The sequence below is a fragment of the Cryptomeria japonica genome, chromosome 7, assembly GCF_030272615.1.
Source record: "Cryptomeria japonica chromosome 7, Sugi_1.0, whole genome shotgun sequence".
Classification (NCBI taxonomy): Eukaryota; Viridiplantae; Streptophyta; class Pinopsida; order Cupressales; family Cupressaceae; genus Cryptomeria; species Cryptomeria japonica.
Window position 1 is genome coordinate 94388030 of NC_081411.1, and position 27792 is coordinate 94415821.

Sequence of the window (27792 nt, forward strand, 5' to 3'; positions counted from 1 at the left end):
TTACCCCTTGATAACTTCAATCATGATAAAATCCTGTTCAGAGAAAATAAGAGAACGAGAATATGTACAGGAAACGGACATATCGGCTCCTCCAAAATAGTGGGAAAAAGTCTTATGGGGGATATTTATCAAATGGAAAAATATCTTGAGATTCTATTGTCAAAGTGCTGCTAAATCAAACGCTAAAATCGAATCGGAAAGAAAACGATTGAAGAGGTAACGATTACAAGATTGATAATGACCAAATGTAAGACGAAGATGATTTCGTCTCTCTTATCTGCCTTTTCTTTTACCACAATGCGAGTAAAACCTCTTGGAACACTTTCAGACGACCCAGATTTCGTTTCAATTGTCCTTGTCGTCTCAGCAGTAGCCTTTGTCAGAGGGTCCAGAGATATCGATTCTGCGACAACAAATGTAAAATAAATTTCTATACGAAAAATATTTGAGACGTTTATGATTGCTTTTCTTAATCACACATTTTCTAGTGTCTTAGCTTTGATGGAAATGCCTAGTGGTTGAAATTTTACTCTCTATATATCGAGAACATCCTAAATTGCAGCAATTTAAGTGAAGCATGAAAGAAAATGCAGGGAAAGAAAAGTAGAGCAATATTAAACATATGGAAGGCGGCACAACACAAAATTCTCCTGCGGCAGATGGCCTAAAATTGAAGATGTTTTATCCTTTTATAAATATTCTAATGAATCGTTGATTCTTAATACCCTAAACCAATATTTTCTACATGTGGGAATTCAATAAATTTAAATAGTTTAATAAATAGAGTTTATGCATATTGATCAGAAGAAAATTTGAAACAGTGGAAAATTTTTTTTTCATATTTTTTTAGTTTGTCTATACGTTAGTAATTGTCATTTTTTAAGGCCTTCAGGGCATGTTTTAGTCCTTGAAAGCGGCAAGCATGGCTATGCATGCTCTTTCAAAATCCCGTCTACAACTCTTGGAGACCTTTCCAACTAGTTAAACAACTAGTAATTTCAAGTCCCATGCAGAAAGTTATGCCTAGTTAAAGTTAGGACAAATTTTATATAGTTATTTGAAAAATTACATAGTTTTAGATTTTATTATGTAATAAACAAATGTGACCGTTGGACTTTGATTCTCAAGGGGTTTTTGTGACCCTTGGAATCTCATGAACTTCTATATGTTGAATTTTTGAATGAAATAGATTACTTTTTGGCTTGCTTCAAGTATATGCTTTCTGGTTCTTGGAAACAAAATATACAATACCGCAGGTTCTCACTCAGGTATTGTCATCCGAATCCATAATTTGGATCAATGGTATCAGAGCAAGTTTTCTCTTGTATGTCATATCACACGTGATCAACATATCAAAGATTGGGGTTGGAAACAAGGAATCCTTCAGACTACCTTCCTTTGAGACGCACACGATTGTAGATGGCTAAGTTGTAGACCAATGATGACATTAAAGCATTAGCTGTAGATGCACTAACAAAACAATGTGAAGAAATGATTGAGCAGTTCAAGCAAATGCTGGAAAGTCACGGGTCACAAGAAAACCCACCATTCACAGGGTATACACCCTTCAAGGTGCAAGTGAATTTCAATATACCCACATTTCAAGGAAAGATCGATGCAGATGCTTTTGATGATTGGGTTTCAAAACTGGAAAGATATTTCTCTGTCAATCAGTTTTCAGATGAAGAGAAGATAACTTTTGCTCTCCTCAAAGCTGAAAATCATCTAAAAGATTTGTGGGAAGCAAATTTAGCATCCAAGGCAGCAAAAAATGGCAACACTTTTATTTTTGATCAAAAACCCACATGGGGAGAATTCATGGAGCACATAAAGGAAGAATATTTTCCTATTGATACATATGAACATAAATATATGTAGTGACAATTGTTTCAACAGGAAAAGGACTAAATTGTTCAGGAATATACTAATATGTTTCATGCCTTAGCAGCAAAGCTTGGCATCAAAGATTGTGAGAAGCACGGAGTTTTAAAATATCAGAGTGGACTCCATAGGTACATACAAACTGAAACGGAATTCCTGAACATAGAGACTTTACCTAGTGCATATAAATTTGCTACCAAAATTGAGGAGAAATTCAAATAGAAAGGAAGGAGGGATAATTTCCCAAACAACAAACGGAAGGGTGAAGGTGGCAAAACTACATGGAAAAAAACCTCTAAGGACCCCTCTCCCAATTCACCAACAAAAAAGACATGGAGTATGAAGAAGACACAAGAAAACGGTATGTGGTGTGAGTTCCATAAGAGTCCCTCGCATAATACAAAAGATTGCAGAACCATAAAAAGCTTAATGATGGAGATGTGTGAAGACAAGGCATAATCTAAGGTAGAAGAAACTTGCACAGAAGGAAATCATGAATAGGTCATTGAGGCTGATCCATATGCCATGGTAGCTACTACAAGGATATTGCCCCAAGAGGATGAGGAAAGATTGTTCCATTCACAAATGTTGTTCAGAGGAAAAGCTCTGCACTTTATCACTGATAGCGGAAGTCAAAAGAACCTAATGTCAGCAGAGATTGTGAAGAGACTGAATCTGAAAACAACAACCTACCCACAACCCTATTCAATGGGATGGGTTAGTCAAGGAAGAGATATCCTGGTGCACCAACAATGTCGCCTTTCATACTCGATAAAGCCTTTCAAAGATGAGGTAATCTGTGATGTGGCTCCCTTAGATGTTTGTGATGTTTTGTTGGGACAACCGTATATGTACCAACGACATGATGTTTATGAATCCAAGCCTCGCAGCGCGACCATCAAATTAGGTGAACAGAAATACCGAATACGAGAGGTAAGCCTTGCATACACTACCTCTTTGATTAGTGCCAAATAATGTAAGAGGTTGGTTACCAAAATGGGAACATTCATTTTATTGATGATTCATTCTGAAGAAGAAATGAAATTATTTTATAATTCCCATGCCATCACAAACACCACAATAATGCAGAAAATATCAATAGATCAAATTTTGATGAAATATGAAAATTTTCTTAAGTTACCAACTAGGGTACCTACACATTGCCAAGTGAGACATACTATTGATTTGATACCAGGAATTCCATTACCTAATGAACCAGTCTACCGTAGGTTAGTATTAGAGAATAATGAGATTAAGAGGCAAATACAAGAATTGATTGAGAAGGGACATATTTGTCCAAGTGCATCACCCTGTGGCAACCCCATTGTTCTAGCAAAGAAACATGATGGAACCTGGAGACTTTGTATTGACTATAGGGCCTTGAATAAAATTTCAGTCAAAAATAGGTATCCACTTCCCCGGATAGATGACCTCTTGGACTAGCTTAGAGGAGCCCGATTCTTCACCAAAATTGATTTAAAATCAGAGTACCATCAAGTACCAATTGAATCAGCTGATGTATGGAAGACAACTTTGAAATCTAAAGAGGGATTGTTTGAATGGCTAGTGATGCCTTTCGGTCTAACAAATGCTCTAGTGACATTCATGATAATGATGAATGATATACTTAGGCCATTCAGTGATTCCTTCGTTGTGGTATACCTTGATGACTTACTCATCTTCAACAAAACTTGGGAGGAACATTTGCGACATGTGGAAAAAATTCTCTCAACCTTACAAGATCATGGGCTTTATGAAAACAAAGAAAAGTGCTCCTTTGGTATGCAGAGTATCAGATACTTAGGATATGTTATGGATAGTGAAGGTGTCCACGTTGATCCAGAGAAGATACAAGTGATTAAGGACTGACCATCTCCTAGAAATCTCACAGAGTTACGAAGTTTCCTTGGGTTGGCAATCTTTTATTGCAGATTTTTGTTGGGATTTTCTCATCTATCTTGGCCTCTAAATTAGTCATTGAGGGGGGGGACACAAGCAAAGTTTAATTGGACAAGTGCTCAACAAGAAGCATTCGAGGGGCTAAAACGAAGGTTATGTTCTGCACCAGTTTTATCTCTTCCTGACCTGCAACAGTCATTTGAAATACAAATAGATGCACCAGAATATGCTCTAGAGGCAATCCTCATGTAGCATGGTCATCTAGTTGAATATTACAGTCAAACTTTTTTTGATATAGTGTGTTGATATGCTACTTACAACACGGAACTATATGCTATTGTTCAAGCCTATAAGTAATGGAAATATTACATTTTGGGTAAGGAGGCTGTCATCCACATAGATAACAAACCCCTTCAATTTTTGCAAACACAAGGGAAGATGCAGAATGATCGACATCAACAATGGTCAACATATCTTCAATAATTTCACCTTAATATTCGACACAAGAAGGGAAGTACTAACAAAGTAGTGGACTGTTTGAGCAGTCCTCCAATTGCAACCATAAGTATGGTTTTGTACTCATGTGGTCATCAAACTGAAGCCTGGGATTTCTTGTATGGGAATGATGTTGAATTTTTAGATGTTTATAATCAATTAGCAAAGGAACGACAAGTGAATGAATTCTATTTGCAGGATGGAATGCTTTGTCACCCTAGCCAAATCCGTGTGCCCAATGCAGAATGCAAAAAGTTGATATGGGAAGCTCACTATAGTAAGGTTGTTGGTCACTTTGGTATAGGTAAGACATTTTTTTTTTTTTTAAACTATGCCTAGTAAAATTTTTAGCATGACCGGTGACGCTGGCATGACACGCCCTCTAGCTCCACGTGAACGCTTTTGAACTGGAGCTATGAAATAGTGAGGCCACAAACGGGGGACCTCATCCCCACACTTCACTTGTTCAAATTCCTGAGCACAACGACCTAGCGAAGGCACAAGGCCTTGTGAGCACAGTGGCCCAGCAGGGATTTGAACCTTGGTGGCCGCTTCACCAACAAAGTGTTTTAACCACAACACTACATGTTCGAAGACTTTTGTATAGGTAAGACTACTGCTATACTTCAGAAGTATTTCTATTTTCCAAAATTACGAAATGATGTTATTTCATATATTCAATCTTGTACCCCACATGTGCTATTACTAAGCCTGCCAATTGTAAACTTGGGTTGTATTCACCACTTCCTATTCCGGAAAAACCTTGGCACTCAGTTTCTATGGACTTTATGTCATTTCTTCCTACCACCAAAAGAGGCCAATGATTGTGTGTATGTTGTGGTAGATAGGTTCTTGAAAATGGCAGTAATAGTGGCATGTAAAAAATAATTTCTGTAGAGGACACTGCAAAGTTATTCTTTGAAAACATTTGGGTTCATTTTGGTCTGCCGAATACCATTATCTCGGATAGGGACAAAAAGTTTCTTAGTAAGTTCTGGTCTACACTATGGGAAAAGATGGACACAAAATTAACAAAGTCTACTGCTTTCCACCCTCAAATAGATGGCCAAACAGAGGTAGTGAATCAGATGACACACACGTCCTATGAATGTACCACTCAAAACATCTTCGCACATGGGATGAAAGTGTTCCATATGTTCAACATAGCTACAACAAGGAAATTCACAGTTCAACTAGCTACAACGCATTTGAGGTTTGTCTTGGTTATCAGCCACTTGCACCCATGGATGTTGCCATACCACTTATTCAACCTGATCTGGTTCAACGTGTTGGTAAGGAGGAAGATAAGGCAGGCTAGTTCATCGATAGAATTCATCATCTGTGACAACAAGTTCAAGAAATTTTGGAACACACCAATAAGAAGTATAAGGAGAGACATGATGAGTATCGTACTCCTCATAATTTTCAAGTCGGGGACAAGGTGTGGTTGCATATCCAGAAGGAATGATTGCAGGGTGCCAATAGGAAGCTTCGTCCTTTGCGTTATGGGTCATACACCATCATCGAGCAAGTTGGTGATAATGCTTTTGAGCTTAATTTACCTCCATTTTTGGGTCTTCATCCAGTCTTCAATGTGGAACTCTTGAAGCTATATTTTCCTCCACTATTAGATGTTGCAGATATGGCAGAAACAATCTCCACTACAAAATTGAATCCAAATGCAGCTACCCCATTCCAATGTGATCGGATTGTGGACACCATGGTGAAAATACTCAAACAACAACAGATTTACTTGTACAAAGTGGTTCGAGCAGGGCAGATTGCTCAACAAGGACAGTGGTTTACCAGAGAATAGCTTGAAGAACGTTTTCCTCATCTCATTCAAAGTGTTGGTGCAATGGGGCCCATTGCTTTCCAAGGGGGAAGTAATGTTTAGAAGAAAATCTGAAACGGTGGAAAAATATTTTTTCATATTTTTTTAGTTTGTCTATATGTTAGTAATTGCCATTTTTGAAGGCCTTCGGGGCATGTTTTAGCCCTTGAAAGCGGCAAGCATGGCTAGGCATGCTTTCTCAAAATCTTGTCTACAACTCTTGGAGACCTTTCCAACGAGTTAAACGACTCATAATTTTGAGTCTCGTGCAGAAAGTTATGCCTAGTTAAAGTTAGGACAAATTTTATATAGTTTTTTAAAAAATTACATAGTTTTTTTAATTTATTATGTAATAAACAAATGTGACTGTTGGACTTCGATTCTCAAGGGCTTTTTGTGACCCTTGGAATCTCATGAACTTCTATATATTGGATTTTCGAATGGAATAGATTAGTTCTTGTGTTGCTTCAATTCTATGCTTTTTGGTTCTTGTAAACAAAATTTACAATATCGCAGTTTCTCACTCAAGTATTGTCATCTAAATCCATAATTCGGATCACATATCCTTAAAAAATTTTAAAATAAAATTTAAAGGCCAAGTTATCACTATATTGGAAGAATCATATTTAAAAGTATTTAAAAAAAAATTATCAAATAAGAAAAATATTTGTAGAAATAAAACATCCAAAAGAAAATAGAGATTGAGTAAACAAACACACTATCAATGTGATATGACACATAAATCTATTTATATTATAGGGCACCAAAATAATCTTAAAATATGCATATAAAAATTTTAAAATTATAACTTCCTATATATCTATTCATTGTTGAAAAAGGTAAGGGAGTTTGGTTACATTCATTATGCTAATTATAATAAAGGAATTGAAATAAATAGTGTAATTTATGTATAATTATTATATAAATAAGATTGGATTTTAATTTCAAATGTTTATTTTATTTGTGTATGTATCAACAAATTTAGTTACATGAATAATTATATATTGCATCCATTTCTTTTATTTTAAATTTGTTTCTTTCATTAATTCATAACTAGTATATTTTTACACTAAGAGTTAGTACATTCCATGAATGTAACTTGATTTTGCATCCACAAATCTAAATTGATTTGATTTGTACATATTTGTATGAATCATATTTTATCCTCATTTACCCATTTGTTTATATTGTTATTGTTTGGTAGTCTCTAAAAATTTTTAGATTCAAAAGTGTAATTGGCCATATGATGTCCACCTCTAACTAGCCACTGAATGTCTACTTTAAAATATTAAAAAGGGACAAAAACAAATTCAATTTTTAACTCATTATATATAATTGAAAGTTATTACTTTCAAATTTACTCATAAGCAAGAATGCAGTAATGTAATGATTAGATATAAGAGTATAGCTTTAAAATACTCTTGAGTAAATCAATCCCTTTAAATGCTTTGCTTTTATTTGCTGATTTTTTATCAATCCCTTTAAATATTTTTGAAAGAAGAAATGATTGGTAACTCTTTGAAGAGTTTTAAAAATGAAAATTAAGAATTTGAATTACAAGATTAGATTAATTCATATAATCTAATTTATAAAATATTTCATCATATATACTTGAACAAAGAACATTATTATAAATAAAATTTAATCCATACTAAAAAATTGAAATAAATTTGAACTATAAATATATTTATACCAAAGAAATTAAACTAAAGACTCTATGAATATATTTACAACATATATTTATACCAAAAAAAAAAAATACAACATACAAATATTTGCGATTTTATATAAATATATGTTTTATTTAACTTCTGCTCTCCTCAAAGCTGAAAATCATGTGAAAGATTCGTGGGAAGCAAATTTAGCATCCAAGGCAACAGAAAATGGCAACACTTTTATTTTTGGTCAAAAACCCACATGGGGAGAATTCTTGGAGCACATAAAGGAAGAATATTTTCCTATTGATACATATGAACATAAATATATGTAGTGGCAATTGCTTTGACAGAAGAAGGACCAAACTGTTCAAGAATATACTAATATGTTTCATGCCTTAGCAGCAAAGCTTGGCATCAAAGATTGTGAGAAGCACTAAGTTTTGAAATATCAGAGTGGACTCCATAGGTACATCCAAACCGAAATGGAATTCTTGAATATAGAGACTTTACCTAGTGCGTATAAATTTGCTACCAAAATTGAGGAGAAATTCAAATAGAAAGGAAGGAGGGATAATTTCCCAAACAACAAATGGAAGGGTGAAGGTAACAAAACTACATGGAAAAAAACCTCTAAGGACCCCTCTCCCAATTCACCAACAAAAAAGACTATGAAGAAGACATAAGAAAACGGTATGTGGTGTGAGTTCCATAAGAGGCCCTCGCATAATACAAAAGATTGCAGAACCATAAAATGCTTAATGATGGAGATGCGTGAAGACAAGGCATAATCTAAGGTAGTAGAAACTTGCACAGAAGGAAATCATGAATAGGTCATTGAGGCTGATCCATATGCCACGGTAGCTACTACAAGGATATTGCCCCGGGAGGATGAGGAAAGATTGTTCCATTCACAAATGTGGTTCAGAGGAAAAGCTCTACACTTTATCGCTGATAGCGGAAGTCAAAAGAACCTAATATCAGTAGAGATTGTGAAGAGACTGAATCTGAAAACAACAACCCACCCGCAACCCTATTCAATGTGATGGGTTAGTCAAGGAAGAGATATCCTAGGGTGCACCAGCAATGTCGCCTTTCATACTCCATAAAGCCTTTCAAAGATGAGGTAATCTCTGATGTGGCTCCCTTAGATTTTTGTGATGTTCTGTTGGGACAACCATATATGTACCAGCAACATGATGTTTATGAATCTAAGCCTTGCAACGTGATCATCAAATTAGGTGAATAGAAATACCGAATACCAGAGGTAAGCCCTGCATATAGTACCTCTTTGATTAGTGCCAAACAATGTAAGAGGTTGGTTGCCAAAAGGGGAACATTCATTTTATTGATGATTCATTCTAAAGAAAAAATGAAATCAATTTATAATTCCCATGCCATCACAAACACCACAACAATGCAAAAAATATCAATAGATCAAATTTTGATGAAATATGAAAATTTGCTTAAGTTACCAAGTGGGGTACCTACACACTACCAAGTGAGACATACTATTTATTTGATACCAGGAACTCCATTACCTAATGAACTAGTCTACCGTAGGTCAATATTAGAGAATAATAAGATTAAGAGGCAAATTCAAGAATTGATTGAGAAGGGACATATTTGTCCAAGTGCATCACCATGTGATAGCCCCATTGTTCTAGCAAAGAAATAGGATGTAACCTAAAGACTTTGTATTGACTATAGGGCCTTGAATAAAATTTTAGTCAAAAATAGGTATCCACTTCCCCGGATAGATGACCTATTGGACTAGCTGAGAGGAGCCCGATTCTTCACCAAAATTGATTTAAATCAAGGTACCATCGAGTACCAATTGAATCAGCCGATGTGTGGAAGATAACTTTGAAATCTAAAGAGGGATTGTTTGAATGGCTAGTGACGCCTTTCAGTCTAACAAATGCTCCAACAACATTCATGAGAATGATGAATGATATACTTAGGCCATTTAGTGATTCCTTCGTGGTGGTATACCTCGATGACATACTCATCTTCAATAAAACTTGGGCGGAACATTTGCAACATGTGGAAAAAATTCTCTCAACCTTACAAGATCATGGGCTTTATGAAAACAAAGAAAAGTGCTCCTTTGGTATGCAGAGTATCAGATACTTAGGATATGTTATGGACAGTGAAGGTGTCCATGTTGATCTAGAGAAGATACAAGTGATTAAGGATTGGTCATCTCCTAGAAATCTCACAGAGCTACGAAGTTTCCTCGGGTTGGGAAACTTTTATTGGAGATTTGTGTTGGGATTTTCTCATCTGTCTTGGCCTCTAAATCAGTCATTGAGGGGGGGGACACAAGCAAATTTTAAATGGACAAGTGCTCAACAAGAAGCATTCGAGGGGCTAAAACGAAGGTTATGTTCTTCACCAATTTTATCTCTTCCTGACTTGCAACAGTCATTTGAAATACAAACAGATGCATTAGAATATGCTCTAGGGGTAGTCCTCAAACATCATGGTCATCCAGTTGCATATCACAGTCAAACTTTTTCTGATACAGTGTGTCGATATTCTACTTACAACAAGGAACTATATGCTATTGTTCAAGCCTGTAAGTAATGGAAATATTACATTTTGGGTAAGGAGACTGTCATCCACACAGATAACAAACCCCTTCAATTTTTGCAAACACAGGGGAAGTTGCAGAATGATTGACATCAACGATGGTCAGCATATCTTCAACACTTTCAACTCAATATTTGCCATAAGAAGGGAAGTACTAACAAAGTAGTGGACTGTTTGAGTAGTCCTCCAAGTGCAGCCATAAGTATGGTTTTGAACTCATGTGGTCATCAAACTGAAGCCTGGGCTTGCTTGTATGAGAACGATGTTGAATTTGTAGATATTTATAATCAGTTAGTGAAGGAACAACAAGTGAATGAATTCTATTTGTAGGATGGAATGCTTTGTCACCTTGGCCAAATTTGTGTGCCCAATGTAAAATGCAAAAAGTTGATATGGGAAGCTCACTATAGTAAGGTTGTTGGTCACTTTGGTATAGGTAAGACTACTACTATACTTTAGAAGTATTTCTATTTTCCAAAATTATGGAATGATGTTATTTCATATATTCAATCTTGTACCTCGCATGTGCTATTGCTAATCCTACCAATTGTAAACTTGGGTTGTACTCACCACTTCTTGTTCCTAAAAACCATTGGCACTCAGTTTCTAAGGACTTTATGTTGTGTCTTCCTACCACCAAAAGAGGCCAATGGTTGTGTGTATGTTGTGGTAGATAGGTTGTAAAAAATGACAGCAATAGTGGCTTGTAAAAAAACAATTTCTGTAGAGGACACTGCAAAGTTATTCTTTGAATACATTTGGGTTCATTTTGGTCTGCCGAATACCATTATCTTAGATAGGGACAACAGGGTTCTTAGTAAGTTCTAGTCTACACTATGGGACAAGATGGATACAAAATTAACAAAGTCTACTGCTTTCTACTCTCAAACAGATGGCCAAATAGAGTTAGTGAATCAGATGATCACGCACGTCCTACAAATGTACCACTCCAAACATCTCCGCACATGGGATGAAAGTCTTCCATATGTTCAACATAGCTGCAACAGGGAAATTCACAGTTCAACTAGCCACAACCCATTTGAGGTTTGTCTTTGTTATCAGCCACTTGCACCCATGGATGTTGCCGTATCACTTACTCAACCTGATCTGGTTCAATGTGTTGGTAAGGAGGAAGATAAGGCAAGCCAGTTCATCGATAGAATTCATCATCTACAACAACAAGTTCAAGAAATTTTGGAACACACCAATAAGAAGTATAAGGAGAGACATGATGAGCATCGTACTCCTCATAATTTTCAAGTTGGGGACAAGGTGTGGTTTCATATCTAGAAGGAACGATTGTAGGGTGCCAATAGGAAGCTTCGTCCTTTGCGTTATGGGCCATACACCATCATTGAGCAAGTTGGTGATAATGCTTTTGAGCTCAATTTACCTCCATTTCTGGGTCTTCATCCAGTCTTCAATATGGAACTCTTGAAGCCATATTTTCCTCCACTATTAGATGTTGCAGATGTGGTAGAAAAAATCTCCACTACAGAATTGAATCCAAATGCAGCTACCCCATTCCAATGCGATCAGATTGTGGACACCATGGTGAAAACACTCAAACAACAACATATTTACTTGTACAAAGCGGTACAAGCAGGGCAGATTGCTCAACAAGGAAAGTGGTTTACCAGAGAATAGCTTCAAGAACGTTTTCCTCATCTCATTCAAAGTGTTGATGCAATGGGGCCCATTACTTTCCAAGGAGGAAGTAATGATCACACGAAAATTTGAAACGATGGAAAAATATATTTTCATATTTTTTTAGTTTGTCTATACATTAGTAATTGTCATTTTTGAAGGCCTTTAGGGCATGTTTTAGCCCTTGAAAGTAGCAAGCATGGCTAGGCATGCTTTCTCAAAATCTCATCTACAACTCTTGGAGACCTTTCGAACGAGTTAAATGACTCATAATTTTGAGTCCCGTGCAGAAAGTTATGCCTAGTTAAAGTTAGGACAAATTTTATATAGTTTTTTAAAAAATTACATAGTTTTAGATTTTATTATGTAATAAACAAATGTGACTTATGGACTTCGATTCTCAAGGGGTTTTTGTGACCCTTGGAATCTCATGAACTTCTATATGTTGGATTTTCGAATGGAATAGATTAGTTTTTGTGTTGCTTCAATTCTATGCTTTCTGGTTCTTGTTAATATAATTTACAATACCATGGGTTCTCACTCAGGTATTGTCATCCAAATCCATAATTCAGATCTCATATCCTTTAAAAAATTTAAAATAAAATTTAAAGGCCAAATTATCACTATATTGGAAGTATCATATTTAAAAGTATTTAAAAAAAATTATTACATAAGAAGAATATTTGTAGAAATAAACCATACAAAAAAAATAGAGATTGAGTAAACAAACATACTATCAATGTGATACGACACATTAGAAATAAAATCTATTTATATTATAGGGCACCAAAATAATCTTAAAATTTGCATATAAAAATTTTAAAATTATAACTTCCTATATATCTATTCATTGTTGAAAAAGGTAAGGGAGTTTGGTTACATTCATTACGCTAATTATAATAAAGGAATTGAAATAAATAGTGTAATTTATGTATAATTATTATATAAATAAGATTGGATTTGAATTTTGAATATTTATTTTATTTGTGTATGTATCAACAAATTTAGTTACATGAATATTTATATATTGCATCCATTTATTTTATTTTAAATTTGGTTCTTTCATTAATTCATAACTGATATATTCTTACACTAAGAGTTAGTACATTCCATGAATGTAACTTGATTTTGCATCCACAAATCTAAATTGATTTGATTTGTACATATTTGTATGAATCATATTTTATCCTCATTTACCCATTTGTTTATATTATTATTGTTTGGTAGTCTCTAAAAAAAATTTAGATTCAAAAGTGTAATTGGCCATATGATGTCCACCTCTAACTAGCCACTGAATGTCTACTTTAAAATATTAAAAAGGGACAAAAACAAATTCAATTTTTAACTCATTATATATAATTGAGAGTTATTACTTTCAAATTTACTCATAAGCAAGAATGCAGTAACGCAATGATTAGATATAAGAGTATAGCTTTAAAATACTCTTGAGTAAATCAATCCCTTTAAATGCTTTGCTTTTATTTGCTGATTTTTTATCAATCCCTTTAAATATTTTTGAAAGAAGAAATGATTGCTAACTCTTTGAAGAGTTTTAAAAATGAAAATTAAGAATTTGAATTACAAGATTAGATTAAGTCATATAATCTAGTTTATAAATTAATTCATAATATATACTTCAACCAAGAACATTATTATAAATAAAATTTAGTCCATGCTAAAAAATTGAAATAAATTTTAACTATAAATATATTTATACCAAAGAAATTAAACTAAAGACTCTATGAATATATTTACAACATATATTTATACAAAAAAAAGAATTAAAAAAAATACAACATACAAATATTTGCGATTTTATATAAATATATGTTTTATTTAAAAATATTTATAGCATGTTAAAATTCCAATAGTCCAAAGGAAGAATGAAAGAAAATAAACTCCGTAAAAAAAAACAAGTTTATATTTTTCTCAAAAATCAAGTGCTCAAAGCTTGCAAAATATGATATGGAGAACATCAGATTGACTGTTTCCTATACGTTGGTAATAGCTATAAATGGTTAAAGTTTATACCATCTAGACTAATTAGTCCTTAATGACCCTTGTATTAGTTTCTGAGTTTGTTTTTGATTAACCTTTGTCTTCACCTTGACTATTTTTATTGTTTGTGTGGCATGATTGTGAATTTCTCATCTAGTTCTAATTTTCTTGCTTCACCCTCCTTTTTATAATTTATTTTAAAGAAAATTCTTTTAGTGTGTGCTAAATAATTAATTATTAACTTCTATTTTGTTCTTGTTAATCAAGTTTTTTTCATTATTGAAGATTTATTTTGTTAAGCAATAACATAAAGTAGTTTTAATTCTAATGTGGATGGAGTGAAAGTCTTTTGCCTAATACAACTTAGCTAAATCATAGTTTTTCTTCCTTCACACATTATAGAAAAAGTATTTAGAGACATTATTTATGGATAGAGTTGTATCATGTGGCTTAGCCATGAAAATGGCTATTTCATTTGGCCTAGTTTATTTTGCAAGGTTAGGTTTCTTATTAATATGTTCTTCAAAGATTTTTAACTCTTAACATTTTTAATATATTTGAAAAAAATTGTTGTTCATAAAAATAGAACTTAACATTCTTTTGAGATGAGAAGTCTTCAATTATATTTTAGTACTGTATCAAACTTATAAGTTATAGAAGATGATACAAGATTTTAAAATCATTTTGCAAAATATGAATTCTCGTATACCATGTAAAAACATAGCTTAAAAATAATCATGATTATTAGTTCCTGCAACTACATGATTATTAGTTCCTGCAACTACATGGAACTATAGGCCAGGCTACATTTTTAACTAGCAACTAACTAGTGATTAAATAATTTTATTTGAACCAATCAAAACATTTTATTATTTGTCATACAATAAATTTTAATGTTTTAACTTTATCTAAATGAACATTTTTTTATGCCCAATAAATAAAAATTCACTTTTCCTCCATTTTCATTAGTGATATTTGGAATATCAACATTTTGGAGAGGCATAATAAGACTATTTCTCATGATACATATACTACCCAATTTTTGGCAATGACAACTATTCCTATATTTAGGAGAATATCCAAGAAACATAAATAATTCAATTCAGTTTGAAATATTTTAAATTTTTGGTTTTAAATTTATAAACTATCAATGGCATACTCATATATATTGAATTTACTAAAGTATAATTTTTAAAAACTAAAACTTAAACCTAGAAAAATGATAGAACATAAATAATCAATAAAAAAATAATTTTTATCTTGAATAACCAAATTTAAATGAACTACATAAAAATTAATAAATAATTTTTTTTGGTTTTAATAAGTAAAATTAATTGACTAAAGTATGATTATTGAAATTGAATAATTAATCCTAAATAAAATAAAATATTAAAAATAATAATAATATTTTTTTCAATAATTAAATTTGAATTTATTTTAGATATTCAATAAAATTTAAATAATTATTATAATAAAAATATATAAATTATTAAAATCATAAAAAAAATTGATTTTCACCTCCACTTACTAAAAAATAAAAAATCTGTAATAATAATATAAATTTTTTTCAATAATTAAATTTAAATTTATTTTAATTATTAGTATTTACATTATTATAATAATAATAATTATAATTATAAATAAATAAACTACTAAAGTCATAAATAACAATTTAATTTCACTTCTACTACACTTACCTCTAATTATCTTTATTAATCTATGTTTTATATAATTTATCAATTTTAAATGTCCATTCAATTGTTTTGTGTTAAAAAAAAATTAATATAATATTCCTTAAGTAGTATTTTTCATTATTCAAAGCATTGATCATATCCAAATTATGAGTTATGGAAAGACTAGACGAAGAAAGGATACCTTTCCACCTCCTCCTAATACACCATTACCTTTAACAAGGGTAGAAACACTCTCTTTGAACTTCACTGAATTAGGGATAAAGAGTGAGGAATCAATAAGTGTTGTTTTCAACAATTTAGAACTATTCACAATAACCACTTCTAAATTAATGGCATGTCCATTTGAATTAATTGACTTAATGGCTAGATTACCATCCATTCAAATGCATAAATCAAACCTTATGTGCGAATTTGAAGTGAAAACACACCAACATGAGCCAATATTAAAAGAAAAGAAAAGAAAGGAAAGGAAAAGTAGATTACCTACATGGAGGAGGTTATACACCCTCCTCCACTGCCTACCATGGAAGAACCCTCCAATGGGATAAACCCTAGAAGTGAGCATCATTCTTGTCAAGCACAAAATCTGATCATTTTTATCTCTTGCATTTGTCATTGAGATCTCACTCTTTAAATAAAATAGCTCTCTAATAAAAAAAATTATATTAAAGTGTAGAGTAACATGGATGAACCCCAAAGCATGAAGATAGATAAAGTATTTTAAAAACTACCATTATACTATTTGGGACTATGTGTAGACAACCATTACCACACTTCATTCTAAACCCACCTAAAACTATAAAATAAAGAGCAACTAAAAACAACTTGCATTTCATTTTCTTGTTGGGTTCATTAACCCAATGATCATCATCTGTAGAATTTGGTTTCTTGCCTTCGTCTTGTTTCATCTTCAACTTGCAAGCCCCACATCTTTGAACTTTTGAAGAGAAAATAAACACAAACAGGTTCTCCCACACTCGAACCTCCTTGGTTCTTGCCACTCTATTAGCACCATCTCTCCCAAGAATGAGTGGCCAATAATCCATATTCACTAGATATAACATTATACCTTCCCCAAAAGGGCATCTAAAAACCTACCCTAGAAAAATTCTCCCCAGCAAAATCACCAAGCCACACAAGGAATGAGGAGGACCACATGCCTTGGCCACCCATTCAACCGCTGAATTTTTTCAAAAGAAGAGACGTCGAGCCACTAACTTTGACACAATGTCTATATTTGTTTTCTAATGGAACTCAAACACTAAGAATTCATGCCCCAAAAGTTGCTTGATTATGTCTAGAAACTCCTCCTCATCAAAGAGGAAAATTCCTCCTACGTGCTTATAAAAAATACCCCTTAAAAAAATAATTGTTGTTTGATGGAATGCAAGATGAAGTTGTCCTCCATTGCAAAATTCATGCCTAGAAACTGGTTCTTGCAACCAAACTTCCACACCAAACCATTGCTCCAAAAAATCAAGTGTAGCCTCATTAAAAATAATGAATATCAAAAATCAAAAAAATTTGATTTAAAAAATCATACCCTCCCATCTGCACAATGGAAAGTGTGCCACCCCTCAGCTATCCAATCAAAATTCACTTATCAAATAATCAAATAAGATGATGGCTCAAAATAAATGATCCAAGAGTAAGATTCGCTTAGAGAGGGAAAAAATAAAATTATTTAAACTATAATTCCCAAAGTGCAAGAGACGTCATAACTAAGTACTCACTCAAGTTGTCCGTACCGGATTGGCCCCTAAGTTTTCCCACCAATGAATCACTTGAGGGTTTGTAACTCACATCCTAAGTTGGACAGAGAGTTTGTGTCCCCATGGCCATCCCTTCAAATATGAGAAATTATGAAATCTTGAAAAGAAGTGAGTTTTGAGCATATAATACAAAAAAATTTGTTTATCTGCTAGCACTGAGATGATCCTCCATTAATTGCATCTGTGATTATCTTGGAATCCTCTTCCAAATATAATTTTACGATTTTGAGATTACATGCTAGATCAACCACCATCAATGCAACTATTAATTAGGCCCCATTATTCATGTTTCATAACCTTTGAGCTCCTTTTACAAGTGTCATTCCTACTTCATGCTTATAAATACATCTTGCTTCACATACTCCAAGGTTACACCACGAATCACCATCAAAGTTTATCTTTACCCATCCTTGCTGTAGCTTTTGCCAAACTAACACAAATTTATCCATATAGTAGGATTTACACTAGAAAGCCCATTAACAGACCTTTTAAAAATGACTTTACATTTAAAGTTAAAATTATTAGTTTCTATATATATATTCTTATATATACATTTATGTATCTATATGTGTATGTATAATTTTAAATAGATATTAAAAAATATTTATATAATAATTATATTTATTTGTTAATCTAGGTTAATTAAAAAAGTAAACACCACCCTAGTCTTGTTAACTATCTTCAACATACATAAATATTTTATGTGTTTAGAAATAATATTTGATTGATGTAGCAGGTTTTGTGGATGCTTGATAGTGGTGAGCATGTTTCAATCTCATATATCCCCACAATATAAATTAGCAATAGTAAAAAATGCTTTCTACTTTTCTCCAAGAAAAAGTTTTAGTCACTAGATAAACACAGAGCCCCCAAAAACTAAAAAGCTTATGATTCTGTGATAGATGATCAGAAAAGGAATTTATATGGATAATTTCAATAGCCTGAAACTGTGAGCTTGCACAAGTTTATTTGTCAAAGTTGAAATTTGCAAAACTTTTTTGTACATGGATTACTATATAATACATACTGAACACTGCCTTAAAACAAATATGAAAATTTAGATATTAATCAATTTTAAGAAATTTACAAGTTCTAAGAAATGTTTTAGATGTATAGAGAAATTAAGATGTTGTATTTAAATGAAATTAAGATGTTGTATTTAAATGAAATGTGGATGGAGTAAAATTCTTTTGCCTAATACAACTTAGCTAAATCATAGTTTTTCTTCCTTCACACATTATAGAAAAAGTATTTAGAGACATTATTATGGATAGAGTTGTATCATGTGGCTTAGTCATGAAAATGGCTATTTCATTTGGCCTAGTCTATTTTGCAAGGTTAGGTTTCTTATTAATATGTTCTTCAAAGATTTTTAACTCTTAACATTTTTAATATACTTGAGAAAAATTTTTGTTCATAAAAATAGAACTTAACCTTCTTTTGAGATGAGAAGTCTTCAATTATATTTTAGTACTGTATCAAACTTATAAGTTATAGAAGATGATACAAGATTTTAAAATCATTTTGCAAAATATGAATTCTCTTATACCATGTAAAAACATAGCTTAAAAATAATCATTAGTAGAGTGATCTTTTGATGGTGTGCCTCTACATGATTATTAGTTCCTGCAACTACATGGAACTATAGGCCAGGCTACATTTTTAACTAGCAACTAACTAGTGATTAAATAATTTTATTTAAACCAATCAAAACATTTTATTATTTGTCATACAATAAATTTTAATGTTTTAACTTTATCTAAATGAACATTTTTTATGCCCAATAAATAAAAATTCACTTTTCCTCCATTTTGATTAGTGATATTTGGAATATCAACATTTTGGAGAGGCATAATAAGACTATTTATCATGATACATATACTACCCAATTTTTGGCAATGACAACTATTCCTATATTTAGGAGAATATCCAAGAAACATAAATAATTCAATTCAGTTTGAAATATTTTAAATTTTTGGTTTTAAATTTATAAACTATCAATGGCATACTCATATATATTGAATTTACTAAAGTATAATTTTTAAAAACTAAACATTAAACCTAGAAAAATGAAAAAACATAAATAATCAATAAAAAAATTATTTTTATCTTAAATAACCAAATTTAAATGAACTACAAAAGAATTAATAAATAATTTCTTTTGGTTTTAATAAGTAAAATTAATTGATTAAAGTATGATTATTGAAATTGAATAATTAATCCTAAATAAAATAAAATATTAAAAATAATAATAATATTTTTTTCAATAATTAAATTTGAATTTATTTTAGCTATTCAATAAAATTTAAATAATTATTATAATAAAAATATATAAATTATTAAAATCATAAAAAAATTTGATTTTCACCTCCACTTACTAAAAAATAAAAAATCTGTAATAATAATATAAATTTTTTTCAATAATTAAATTTAAATTTATTTTAATTATTAGTATTTACATTATTATAATAATAATTATTATAATTATAAATAAATAAACTACTAAAATCATAAATAACAATTTACTTTCACTTCTACTACACTTACCTCTAATTATCTTTATTAATCTATGTTTCATATAATTTATCAATTGTAAATGTCCATTCAATTGTTTTGTGTTAAAAAAAAATTAATATAATATTCCTTAAGTAGTATTTTTCATTATTCAAAGCATTGATCATATACAAATTATGAGTTATGGAAAGACTAGATGAAGAAAGGATACCTTTCCACCTCCTCCTAATACACCATTACCTTTAACAAGGGTAGAAACACTCTCTTTGAACTTCACTGAATTAGGGATAAAGAGTGAGGAATCAATAAGTGTTGTTTTCAACAATTTAGAACTATTCACAATAACCACTTCTAAATTAATGGCATGTCCATTTGAATTAATTGATTTAATGGCTAGATTACCATCCATTCAGATGCATAAATCAAACCTTATGTAGGAATTGGAAGTGAAAACACACCAACATGAGCCGATATTAAAAGAAAAGAAAAGAAAGGAAAGGAAAAGTAGATTACCTACATGGAGGAGGTTATACACCCTCCTCCACTGCCTACCATGGAAGAACCCTCCAATGGGATAAACCCTAGAAGTGAGCATCATTCTTGTCAAGCACAAAATCTGATCATTTTTATCTCTTGCATTTGTCATTGAGATCTCACTCTTTCAATAAAATAGCTCTGTAATAAAAAAAATAATATTAAAGTCTAGAGTAACATGGATGAACCCCAAAGCATGAAGATAGATAAAGTATTTTAAAAACTACCATTATACAATTTGGGACTATGTGTAGACAACCATTACCACACTTCATTCTAAACCCACCTAAAACTATAAAATAAAGAGCAACTAAAAACAACTTGCATTTCATTTTCTTGTTGGGTTCATTAACCCAATGATCATCATCTGTAGAATTTGGTTTCTTGCCTTCGTCTTGTTTCATCTTCAACTTGCAAGCCCCACATCTTTGAACTTTTGAAGAGAAAATTAACACAAACAGGGTCTCCCACACTCCTCGAACCTCTTTGGTTCTTGCCACTCTATTAGCACCATCTCTCCCAAGAATGAGTGGCCAATAATCCATATTCACTAGATATAACATTATACCTTCCCCAAAAGGGCATCTCAAAACCTACCCTAGAAAAATTCTCCCTAGCAAAATCACCAAGCCACACAAGGAATGAGGAGGAACACATGCCTTGGCCACCCATTCAACTGCTGAATTTTTTCAAAAGAAGAGACGCCGAGCCACTAACTTTGACACAATGTCTATATTTGTTTTCTTATGGAACTCAAACACTAAGAATTCATGCCCCAAAAGTTGCTTGATTATGTCTAGAAACTCCTCCTCATCAAAGAGGAAAATTCCTCCTAGGTGCTTATAAAAAATACCCCTTAAAAAAATAATTGTTGTTTGATGGAATCCAAGATGAAGTTGTCCTCCATTGCAAAATTCATGCCTAGAAACTGGTTCTTGCAACCGAACTTCCACACCAAACCATTGCTCCAAAAAATCAAGTGTAGCTTCATTAGAAATAATGAATATCAAAAATCGAAATTCATACCCTCCCATCTGCACAATGGAAAGTGTGCCACCCCTCAGCTATCCAATCAAAATTCACTTATCAAATATTCAAATAAGATGGTGGCTCAAAATAAATGATGCAAGAGTAAGATTCGCTTAGAGAGGGAAAAAATAAAATTATTTAAACTATAATTCCCAAAGTGCAAGAGACATCATCACTAAGTACTCACTCAAGTTGTCCATACCAGATGGGCCCCTAAGTTTTCCCACCAATGAATCACTTGAGGGTCTGTAACTCACATCCTAAGTTGGATAGAGAGTTCGCGTCCCCATGGCCATCCCTTCAAATATCTGCTAGCACTGAGATGATCCTCCATAAATTGCATCTGTGATTATCTTGGAATCCCCTTCCAAATATAATTTTAGGATTTTGAGGTTACATGCTAGATCAACCACCATCAATGCAACTATTAATTAGGCCCCATTATTCATGTTTCATAACCTTTGAGCTCCTTTTACAAGTGTCATTCCTACTTCATGCTTATAAATACATCTTTCTTCACATACTCCAAGGTTACACCACGAATCACCATTGAAGTTTATCTTTACCCATCCTTCCTCTAGTTTTTGCCAAACTAACACAAATTTATCCATATAGTAGGATTTACACTAGAAAGCCCATTAACAGACCTTTTAAAAATGACTTTACATTTAAAGTTAAAATTATTAGTATTGATATATATTTTCTTATATATACATTTATGTATCTATATTGTATGTATTATTTTAAATAGATATTAAAAATTATTTATATAATAATTATTTTTATTTGTTAATCTAGGTTAATTAAAAAAGTAAACACCACCCTAGTCTTGATAACTATCTTCAACATACATAAATATTTTTATGTGTTTAGAAACAATATTTGATTGATGTAGTAGGTTTTGTGGATGCTTGACAGTGGTGAGCATGTTTCAATCTCATATATCCTTACAATATAAATTAGCAATAGTAAAAAATGCTTTCTACTTTTCTCCAAGAAAAAGTTTTAGTCACTAGATAAACACAGAGCCCCCCAAAACTAAAATGTTTATGATTCTGTGATAGATGATCAGAAAAGGAATTCATATGTATAATTTCAATAGCCTGAAACTGTGAGCTTGCACAAGTTTATCTGTCAAAGTTGAAATTTGCAAAACTTGTTTGTATGTATGGATTACTGTATAATACATACTGAACACTGCCTTAAAACAAATATGAAAATTCAGATATTAATCAATTTTAAGAAATTTACAAGTTCTAAGAAATGTTTTAGATGTATAGAGAAATTAAGATGTTGTATTTAAATGAAATCCATGATTTCCATTCTGAAAATTATTGGCTACCCAAAGAAAAACATATATATTTATATAAGAAAATGTACTCTATAGAAACATTTAATCTCTTTGATGTTGGTATGAAAAGAGAGGTAGCTATATAAGCAGATGATAATAATATATGTGCATAATCCACCATTAACCATTATAGAGTGCTTCAATTTAATTCTCTAAAATGTTACGTATGACACTTGAATACTAAGAATGGTTGATGATATAAGATGTTTTTGATAAGTTCCCTATGATTTTCCATTGATTGTGACATCATAGGACCAAATTCAAATGTTTTTGGTATTTTTCACAAAATTATGTTCTATTGATTCAATCTATTCTGCCAAGTGATTGCTTATTGGCATGTTGGAAGAGTATTGGTGTTCTGGTTGATTCATTATTTCTTCTTGATTATTTGACTCACATTGTTGCACACATTTAAATGATTCATTTGTCACACTACCATGAGGGCATTTTGTTTTCAGAGTATTCTTCCCAGGAGTATCAATCTCCATATGTTGTGATTTGTCCTCAGCAAATGGATCAGAGTTCCCAGCCACAACTTCGCCTATATAAAATAAAAATTTCTGAGAATTTCAATACAATTGTGCTTCTAATTCTAAATATCAAAAATAAAAAAGGATTACAAGTGGCATGGTGCAAAGCATAATTCCACCTTGATCAAGATGACTATTATGGTTTGAGCACTTCAAGACCTCTTAACTTTGAGATACATTAATATCACGTTGAACGTTGCATAAGCATTCACTTGCTCTTGTAATATGAACTGGTTGAGCAACATGATCTGAAGGCAAATTTGTAGTCGAATCCTCTGACAAACGAGTTGGCCCACCCTGACTAGAAATTTTATCACAAAAGGCAACTAGTGCAGGATCCATTTGAGAAAGCATGCCAAAAACCTGATTATGCGTAAGACAATGATTATCAAAGTGAACAATAAATGCTTACTACTTGACATAAAACATTTGAACTTCAATTACTGTATGTCTCTATTGGCACATTTAACCATACCGCATCCCTTAGTGCATATGCTCTACTGACAATTCAAGCTCCATTGTAATCATCACCATTATATGCCTTTTATGCAAAACTAATGATAGTTATTATTAGGAATGAACCGAAAATAATTTTTTGTTCAACCCCATAAAGCTGCTAGGATCATAGGCATGCCCATTCATGCTTAATTTTGCATTGGCTCGAATTAGTTCCACATCTTGCAGGAATGCTGAGCATGTCAACTAACGCCTATTATGACATGCTACAGTAAAATAGTGATATCCATTGGATTTTGAACTATTGAATAATAGTCAGGAGCATCTTCATCCATGAGAGGGTAATGGAAGACACTGAACCATTTTTTATATAGAAGTCTGCACATTAGATGTGGATACATATAAGCACTCAAAATTAATTTTCACTTGGTAAATATATCCTCAAAAAATGAATCAAATAATGATTGATGCATCACTACAAAATTTTCTGTAGACATCTCGAAGACATATTCAGAGTCATCGAATAACATGCTCCTCCGCTTCTGCCTTGGCACATAGCTTAGTTTCACTTGGTCCTCTTGCTTCTTTTGGTACCTTTGGAAGTTCAGGACTAGAAACATTCCTTTTAGGAGGAATTACCACTTGTTGATCGGGGATAGTAAGAACAACATCAACCAGTTGTGAGATGAATCTACACTTGCCATCGGAACCTGGTTTTTCTACTTGGTAACTGCACATAAAGCAAAAGAATGTAATCCTTTTAGGTCGGCTTTTATTAATCTCTGGTGCCCAAGTTTAATATTAAAGGAGTCTGTGACTTAATCTGCTAGAAAAAATGGGATCTATTGGGTTCATTTGTGGGGAAATGCCATTGGTGTCTCAGGATTTTACCTTTTATTATACTGAACCAAAATAAAGTTTGTAATGCATTCAAGGTGTACCAGATACCATCGAATTCATGTACACTAAATTCAATGATAAATTCAATCTATACAGAGTCGGAACGTAATGAGGTACCTAGTACACAATACTATACAAGATGGATTCACATGCCTAAGCATAATCTTGACCAAACTAAGGAGGAAAAATACAAAAACTAAAACAATGATGTCATTGATACATACATATAGTGACGACCAAACAAGGATGCAACTTCTCCATCCAATTTGTCAGAGGGCACAAAGGAGGTTGCAAGAAGTATAAAGGAAGGTCTGATGGGAATTCTTTCAGTATAGCTACTCGAACAACTCTTAGATGACCGTGGGCCTATGAAGGTCAGTGAAACAAACAAAATTAGATATATAGTGATTTTAGGAAGCTCTAGCAATAAAAACAAAATAATTTCAAATACATCACAGGAAATCCCAAAGGCATAAAACTTTAAAAGTATCAAGTGTACTAATGTAATGATATACATATTGTCTCCCACCAAAATTGAATTTTAGGTAGATACAAGATAGAAGGAGTAGTCATCCTTGCTTCTCTCACAATGTGTACTAGTGCTTCCTCAGGGGTCCGTGCACTTGGGTCAGACAAAAGTGATGGAAGTTCAAGACAATGCACAGGGAACCTCTCTAATTCGTGTAAAACTACAGGGCCAATGTGATCCTGACAAGAAAAGTAGAAATATAGCATCTTTCAGAAATTTAGCTAGATTACAAGCCAGCTAATTCAAAAGTTTTAAAAAATAGACTCATGTTATAGATGTGTAAACATCTATGAAAGAATTTTCTAACCATACCAAGCCAACACCCTCCTTCCCACAAAGCAGAAGTCTTGGTCTATAAACAAATGGAATGGAAGAACCATAGGGAAGTCCAAGTAACTTGGCAAGACTGTGAGAATTGACATTTAATGAATGTTTTTTATTGCCTTTGGCCACTACATAGAAGATCTCAGAAATATAATCACTGATTATTTTTTAGATGTCCTTGTAAGAATGGAGCTATTACTAGGGAAAATGGCCTTGGCTGTACTGTTGCACCTCTATGGGTAGTAGGAGTAATAGTATACATGGCTTCCACTAAATCATGATTCTCTACTTTCACAAAATCCAAATCTATGACAAACTTATCATCACTAGTGTATACTTGAGGATATTTCACATGGAAAGCATTAATTACAACTTTTATTTAGAAAGCTTTTAAATCAGCACGCCAATACCCCACACAAGTTGCTGCTAATTCCATTCTTAATTCCTCTGATAAAAGTTTCTATTTCCCACATGCATCCATGATGTTGAACCAATAGGACCTTGATCCATCTCATCCACAAGAAGAGAATCATTCGCATCATCAATTCTTTGTGCACGATGATGTTTTTTCACCCTTGAGACACCTTGTCGCATGCCACGTGCATTTTTTATTCTCATTCTATTATGCAGTACTTTATGTGGTGGAGACTGTAATTGTTTCTTTTCTTCTTTTTGAGGACAAAACCTCCCCGCCTCAGTGCAATTTAGGAGAGTATATCGTCTCCTTCATTCTTGTTCTTTACCTTCCTCACCCTTTTCCTCAACTTCATCTTCTTCATCTTCCTCTCCTCCATTCCTAGCCTCCCCTTCATTTCTATCATCTTCCTCCTTTGAGCATTCTTGGTCTTCAGAATCTTGAGAAGAATGTCGGATGGTTGACTTGCAAGGCGCAAGTCCTTATCGTCATGGCAAAGATACAGTATCTCTTGTCCTCCTCTCTTGCATTGGACTGGATTGCTCATCTTGACCTGGGTTATTCTCAACTTTAATAGTAGTTGGGCAATACATTTGTCTCTATAGCCATTGATACCCAAACTTATAATATTATGCAACAAAGTATTGGGTAAGAGAAGTTATATCTTCACAAAAAATAAAAACAATGGAGATTAGAGAAAATCCTACCATCGGATCTGCATCCTTCGTGTCTATGTTATCTATTTCATAATCCTCTAAATTGACAGAATTTGTCCTCTTTCTTGTAGAACGATGTGGAGTTGACATATGTGATTGCCAGTATAAGCAACTTAAGCATACAAATTTAAACATGAAAGATGCCTACATATTTGATAAGTGCAGCTGAAAACTCTATCAGTTACTTGCATGTTCATGTTCTCTATCTAATTCGAAGGACCAATAGTTTTATGCATTTGAGAAAAGAAATCAAAATAATATAGAGGCTTTTACAAGAAAAATGAGAAATCCAGAATTATCTACATAACAAAGCATAGAATGAGGGACGTATTGTAATAAACAAAAGTCTCAAGTGTCCATGACTCAAAAAGCACAAATCAATGAGAAGGGAAGAAATTTTTCAAAGTAAAAATGATTTATTATTTAAATCAACATACATATTCATCTCAACCAAGTAAAATGTTGAATAACACTAGCATACTCAAATTAAGAAGAAATTAGACTCAGTTTAAAACTTACATAAGAAAATTATAGAGCTTTAGTACTAAACATTTCTAAGCTGCTGAGCATAGAATCTAAGACTACTAACCAAAAATATAAAGCACTATCAGACAACTGTTGTAATTCATTAACTTCAATGGACTGCAACTTGTGGAGGGAACTGCTGAAAACAATCTTCACCTCTTGTGAACTCGAAAGGTTGATCGGCCTTCCCGTTTTGCAATCCATATCACTAAATTCCAAATATATTATTAACCAAATACATTATCATATATTATAAATAGAAACATGTATATAACTTTCAAAGATCATTAAGTGCTTCCAACATTACTGTAGCATATATATGCCTATAGTTCTATTATATTCATAGATTTATCTTTGATCTAAGTGTTGCTATAAAAAGATAATTTTATGTTCTTACTTGGCTCTAACCTTAATTATTTTTCTACATATCTTCTTGATCATTTGACCTCTAATCTATCCTACATTGTTGTTGAATGATCAAGTTTAGTCAAAACAAATT

General features: G+C 32.5%; 1 pseudogene; it reads right to left on the reverse strand.

Annotated features, from left to right (window-relative positions):
* On the reverse strand, positions 1-27497 carry LOC131856466 (ATPase family AAA domain-containing protein At1g05910-like; annotated as a pseudogene).
* Positions 27498-27792: the final 295 nt, after the last annotated feature.